Source organism: Tamandua tetradactyla, chromosome 19, assembly GCF_023851605.1.
Source record: "Tamandua tetradactyla isolate mTamTet1 chromosome 19, mTamTet1.pri, whole genome shotgun sequence".
Taxonomy (NCBI): domain Eukaryota; kingdom Metazoa; phylum Chordata; class Mammalia; order Pilosa; family Myrmecophagidae; genus Tamandua; species Tamandua tetradactyla.
The window spans coordinates 41947803-41954411 of record NC_135345.1 but is presented as its reverse complement, the minus strand read 5'-3'; the positions used below and the strand labels follow the sequence as shown (position 1 = coordinate 41954411).

Here is a 6609-nt window from a genome sequence, read left to right as displayed (position 1 = left end):
TTGGGACTTTAGTCTAGTAAAAGATCTTGAAGAAAAGTGGGGTGGTGGGGGTGGATCATGAAAAGAATTAGAAGTGTTTTTCAAGACAATTACCTCAGGGCATTGCATTGCAGTTTCATCCAGTGAAACAGGATTAATCACTCCAGACAGAAGAGTGAGGGCTATTTCCCTAAGAGAGGTGGTTACAGATTTAGTAGGCACTGAAGGGTTAACGTCTTTAAGTAGAAGTTGAATGGCAGACTCCTCTGGGCAGGCTGGAGGCCAAGAAGCTGTTTCTTCAAGATAGGCTGTAGATGGGGTAGCTCTGTCCTCAAGAAAGGCTGGAGATTGGGTGGCTGTTTCCTCAGGTCAAACCATTACAGGTCTACCTAGAAAAGACTAGCAGAATCAAGGGTTTCCACATCCCCATTGCCTTGCCATGTGTCCCCATCTCAAGTTTCAGGGTTCCATGCTTTTCCAATCAAAGCCTTTATGTTAACAGCAGACACCTTGCAAAGTTGAAATTTTAGTATACGTTGTAAATCTGCTACTTGCACAATGACACTCTGTATCTGGTTTTCAGAGATCTCAAGTCTGTGACAATAGGAAATAAGATTTTTTTCAGGACACACAAGTAAACATTTACATCTTTCACAGAGTGTTTGTTACAAATTTGAAGACTTGAGCTCACCCCTTTTCCTCATAAATGTATCCAGCATATCTAACACTACAACCAACCAACATCAGTATGCCCCTTAACTCCACAAAACTCTATTAAGGTGTCAAAAACACACTCACCCAGAGCCTTACCTCATATAAGCACACAATTAGCAGAATCAAATGATGATATTTTGCATGTCTTTATTGCCAACTCACACCATGAACTGTCAGTGCCATCTTGATTATTGGAAATAGAGTCATTAGTGCCTTTGAATCTAATCATAGTAGAAAACCAATTGCAAAACCCATTTTTAAGATTCTGTTTCTCAAGAACCACTCCCAATACCAAGGTGTATTGTCTGGCTATCCAGAGAAACAGAACAGGAGATATCTGTAAATATGAGATTTACAGGGTAGGCCACGGTGGCTCAACAGGCAAGAATGCTTGCCTGCCATGCCAGAGGACCTGGGTTCAATTCCCAGTGCCTGCCCATGTAAAAAATATATATGAGATTTACAAAAGTGTCTCATGTAACTGTGAGAATACAAGGGTCCAAAATCTGTAGGACAGGCTCTGAAGTTGGCAATGCAGAGTCTCGACAAACTCTACAGGGGAGGCTCACTGGCTGAAGACAAAATGAAAATTCTCTCTTTTCCATAAAAGTCTGCAACTGACTGGATCAAATCCAAACCCAACTGACTAGATTATCTCATTTGCAGATATGTTACCTTAGTTGATAGTAAATGTAATCAGCCACAGTTGCAATCAACTGACTGATGATTTAATAAACCAGCCATGTGAGTAAGGGGGAAAATTCAACTTCCCCATTTGGAGAATTCTTCATATTCTCACAAGCAGTGAGGACAACCAAATCAATAGACCAAGCCCTTAATCTTGGGGTTTCTTCATATGAAACTTATCCCCGCAAAGGATAGACTAAACCTGCTTAAAATTAGGCTTAAGAGTCACCCCCAGAGAACCTCTTTTGTTGTTCAGATGTGGCCTATCTCTCTCTCAGCCAACTCAGCAAGCAAACTCACTACCCTCCCCCTCTCTACATGGGACATGACTCCCAGGTTTGTAAACCTCTCTGGCAACGTGGGGCAGAAATCCTAGAATGAGTTGGGACTCAGCATCAAGGGATTGAGAAAACCTTTTTAACTGAAAGGGGGAAAAGAGAAATGAGACAAAATAAAGTGTCAGTGGCTGAGAGATTTCAAACAGAGTCAAGAGGTTATCCTGGAGGTTATTCTTAGACATTATATAGATATCCTCTTTTTAGTGTAAAGTATATTAGAGTGGCAAGAGGTAAGTGCCTGAAAATGTAGAGCTGTGTTCCATGTTGCTTTAAGATGATTGTATAATGATACAGCTTTTGCAATGTGATTGTGTGATTATGAAAGCCTTGAATCTGATGCTCCTTTTATCTACGATAATGACAAATGAGTAAAAAATATGGATAAGAAATAAATAATAGGGGGAACAAATGTTAAAATAAATTGAGTAGATTGAAATACTAGTGATCAATGAAAGCGAGTGGTAAGAGGTATAGGAAAAAATTGGGGGAACAAGGTTAAAATATATTGGGTAGATGGAAATACTAGTGGTCAATGAGAGGGAAGAGTAAGGGGTATGGTATATATGAGTTTTTTTCTTTCTACTTTTTCTTTCTTTTTTTGGAGTGATGCAAATGTTCTAAGAAATTATCATGGTGATGAATATACAACCATGTGATGATATTGTGAGCCATTGATTCCAAGTATGGAATGTTCATGTGTTAAGAATGTTCATATTTGTATGTTTTTTGGTTTTAGCAATAAAAATATCTTAAAAAGAAAAATCAATCAATAAAAATAAACCAGACATGAAATATCCTTGCAGTAATGGTTAGGACAGTACTTGCCTGACCAGACAACTGGGCACCATCACCTGGCCAAGTTGACACCATAAAGCTAACCTTCACAATATCCAAAAAAGAAGAACAAAGTGGAAAGACTAACACTTCCTGATTTTAAAGCTTACTATAAAGCCACAGTTGTCAGAATAACTTGGCACTGGCACAAAGATAGAAGTATTGACCAATGGACTTAAAATGAGGGTGCAGAGATAGACCATGAAATCTATAGACAGACCTTGGATAAGGAACCCAAATCCACTGGGAACAGAATAGTCTTTTCAATAAATAGGCATGGGAGAATTGGATATCAATAGCCAAAAGAATGAAAGAACTTACACTCTGTACTAAAATTAGTTAAAAATGGATTAAAGACCTAAATGTTAGAGCCTATACCAATACATTTCTAGAAAGAAATGTAGGGAAACATCTTCAAACTGTAGTAATAGAAGATAGCATCTTAAACTTTATACCTAAAGCACAAGAAGTGAAAGAAAAAAATAGATAAATGGAAACTCCTGAGATCAAGAGCTTCTATGAATCAAAGGACTTTCTCAAAAAGGTGAAGAGGTAGCCAACTCAATGGGAGAAAATATTTGGAAATGACATATCAGATAAAGGTTTGATATCCTGTGTACATAAAGAAATTATACAGCTCAAAACACAAGAACAAACAATCCAACTATAAAATGGGCAGAGGATATAAACAAACACTTTCACAAAGACCAAATACAAATTGCTAAAAAACACATGAAGATATGCTTGCAAATCAAGATAATAACGAGACATCAATTCACACCTGTAAGAATGGCTACTATTAAACAAACAGAAAACTACAAATGTTGGAGAGAATGTGGAGAAATTGGATCATTTATTCACTGAGGTGGAAATGTGTAATGGTGCAGCTGCTGTGGAAAACAGTTTGGCAATCCCTCAGGAAACTAAATACTGAGTTGCTGTATGCCCTGGAAATATCAATATGCAGTATATACCCAGAGGACTTGAAAGCAGTGACATGAATAGATATGTACACACTGATGTTCAGAGCAGCACTATTCGTAACTGCCAAAAGATGGAAACAATTCAAGTGCCCACCAACACATGTTATGGCCAATAGTTAACAGGAAGACATCAACAGTATCACAGCACTGCCAGAGACAACGAATTATTGGGGGAGGGACAAGAGTTAGGGGTACTTTTGTTTTCTCGTTTGTTTGTTTTTGAGGTCAAAACAAACTGTATTTTTTAGGAGTAATAAGTATATTAATAACTCAAATATTGAATAGTTAAGCTTTTGGGTTGATTAGAAGTTCACGAATCACCAAGCCTACATTATGGAAGCAATGTAAAACTATATTTGGTATTTGTCTCAGTTCTCTGGTATTCCTGAAGCTTGCAAAGATTTAGAATACTTTAGTGATAGCTTTTTGAACAGCAATCAAAATAATGTGTTGTATTGGAAGTCAATCTCTCACAAAAAAGATGTTCTATTCAAGTCTATGCCCCAGCTAGGAAGATCCAAAAAGGAATGAAGACATGGGACAGATTCATGATAGTAAACTGTTCCAATTTAGCACAGAGTACAAGGCTGAAGACTAATATAAGTAACATTGCAATTAGGTACCAGTATTTAAAAAAAAATAATATTGTGAGATCCATGTCAAGGGTAAAAGCCAGGCATACACAGCCCAACCATTTTCACAATCAGCATGACTAGAGGGATAGAGTGAAATATCCAGGCTGGAATATGTAGAGGAGCCCCAAGAAGTCTTCCAATCCAGTTTCAACACCAACACGATCAGAAAAATGAAATGAAAAGCCAAGTGAGTAGTATTCTCTGGGCCAAAGGCATTCTTATTTAAACAGTTTAAAGAGGCTGTTGCAGAGCCAAGGAAAGGGAAATATACCCTGGCAGTGCCGCGGGCAGGAGAGCTAAGGAGTGTGAATACCAGGAAATTTGCTAATTCAGATCCTTGGCTTCTCTACACTTTTCCCACCATTCAATCCAGAATCTGTCACATGGTAATTAAGAAAAAGATTCACTTCCACTTCTCCAAATGGCCAAGTTTTGATTTGATATCTGATGAGGTTGTGTTTGTTGGTTCTTTGTCTCTACAAGCCAATTAAAATAGTCTAAAACTGATAGTGAAAAATTTATATTTGAGGTAGTGCATTTCCTAATTTAACTTGTATGGTCAATTTAGTTGAACTCCATTAAGTACATGGAATCTTGAATAGGGCATGAGATTTTGTTGGTTGGTCCAGGTTAGTGTGATGCCCCGATATATCCCAGAGTAATTTGGGCAGTGAATAATGAAGTATTTGCAAAGTCCCCTTGGGTGAATGAGGAGACAGGAGGAAGTACTCAACTTCCCCATTTGGAGAATTTCTGATATTCTCCCAAGCAGTGGGGACAGCCAAATCACTAGGCTGAGCCCTCAATCTTGGGGTTCACCCCTATGAAACATTCCTGCAAAGAATAGGCTAAGCTTATTTAAAATCAGGCCTAAGAATCATCCCCAAAGAACCACTTTTGTTACTCAGATGTGGCCTTTCTCTCTATGTCAACTCACCAGGTGAACTCAGTGCCCTCCTTCCTACATGGGACATGACTCCCAGGGGCATAACTTTCCCTGACTACATGGACATGACTGCCAGGGATGAGCCTGGCCCTGGCATTGTAAGAGTAAAAAAGCCTACTTGACCAAAAGAGGGAAGATAAATGAAAACAAAGTTTTAGTGGCTAAGAGATTTCAGATAGAGTTAAGAAGATTTTCTGGAGGTTATTTTTATGCAATTTATAGATATCCCTTTTCAGTTTTGGTGTATTGGAGTAACTGGAGGGAAACACCTGAAACTGTTGAACTGCTATTCAATAGCCTTGATTTGTGAAGATGATTGAATAACTATAGAGCTTTTAAGGTGTGAACATGTAAGTGTGAAAACTTTGTAACTGACATTCCCTTTATCCAGAGTATCCATAGTTGAGTAAGAAAAAAAAAGACAAAAAATAAATAAACAAACAGTAGGAGGGATTGGGGCATGGGATGTTTTGCATGTTCTTTTTTACTTTTATTCTTATTTTTATTGTTTTTGGAGTAATGAAAATGTTTAAAAATTGATTGTAAGGATGAATACGCAGCCATATCATGATACTATGAATGACTAACTGTACACTTTGTATGATTATATCTCAATTTAAAAATCATTGTAAAAAATAAAATGAAAATTTTTAAAAAGACCCATTCTGATTCAGTTGGCCACACTTAAACCAAAAAAAAATTCAACAAACATCCTATTCACAATGGGTTCACACTCACAGGAAGGATTAAGTACATATATATTTTTTGTGGTACATAGTTCAATCTACCACAATCCACCCTCTGGACTCCCAAAAGACATGTTCTTCCCACATGCCACAGTCATTTCAAGACATCCCAAAAGACTTAAGTCATTTTGGAACAATGCTAAGGGAAAATCTTATCAGAATCAGTTATGGGTATTGTCCATGTGAGGGCAAAATTTCTTGTCAGATGGACCTGTGAAACCTAGAAAACCAAATTATTCACCTCTGATATACAATAATGGGACAGGTATAGGGTAGATATTCCCATTTCAAAAGGGTGATATTGCACAGAAAACAGGTCCTAAACAATCCAAAACCAGCAGGGTAAATTCCATTAGATTTCAATGTCTACGAGTCTTCTGTGGATTGATGCCTTGTCCTCCAGGCCTGCTAGAAGTGACTCCACCCCTTCCAAGCACTTGTGTCAGCAGGCATGTTCTCCCAAACTCCAAGCATTGGCATAGCAGCATTCTCCCTGAACACCAGGACACAATGGCCTCCCCCTCCATGCATGGAGGAATATTTCTGCCTCTCTAAGTACAGGCATGGATCTACCTTTTGCCTTTTTTCACACATGTGGGAAAGTCTTCTCTCTTGACCTGACAAGATCTTTTTGGTCTAGACCTCTGCTTCCATGGTTGTGCCTTGAAGTTATTCTTCCTTCAATTTATCTTTCCTCTGTCCCTTTCAGTCCAGGTTGGCAGTAGGTTCTGCCATACAAATTTCACA

General features: G+C 38.2%; 1 pseudogene; it reads right to left on the bottom strand.

The window, feature by feature from the left end:
- Positions 1 to 3997: 3997 nt before the first annotated feature.
- LOC143663571 (transmembrane protein 60-like) lies at positions 3998 to 4386 on the bottom strand (annotated as a pseudogene).
- Between the last annotated feature and the right edge of the window lie 2223 nt (positions 4387 to 6609).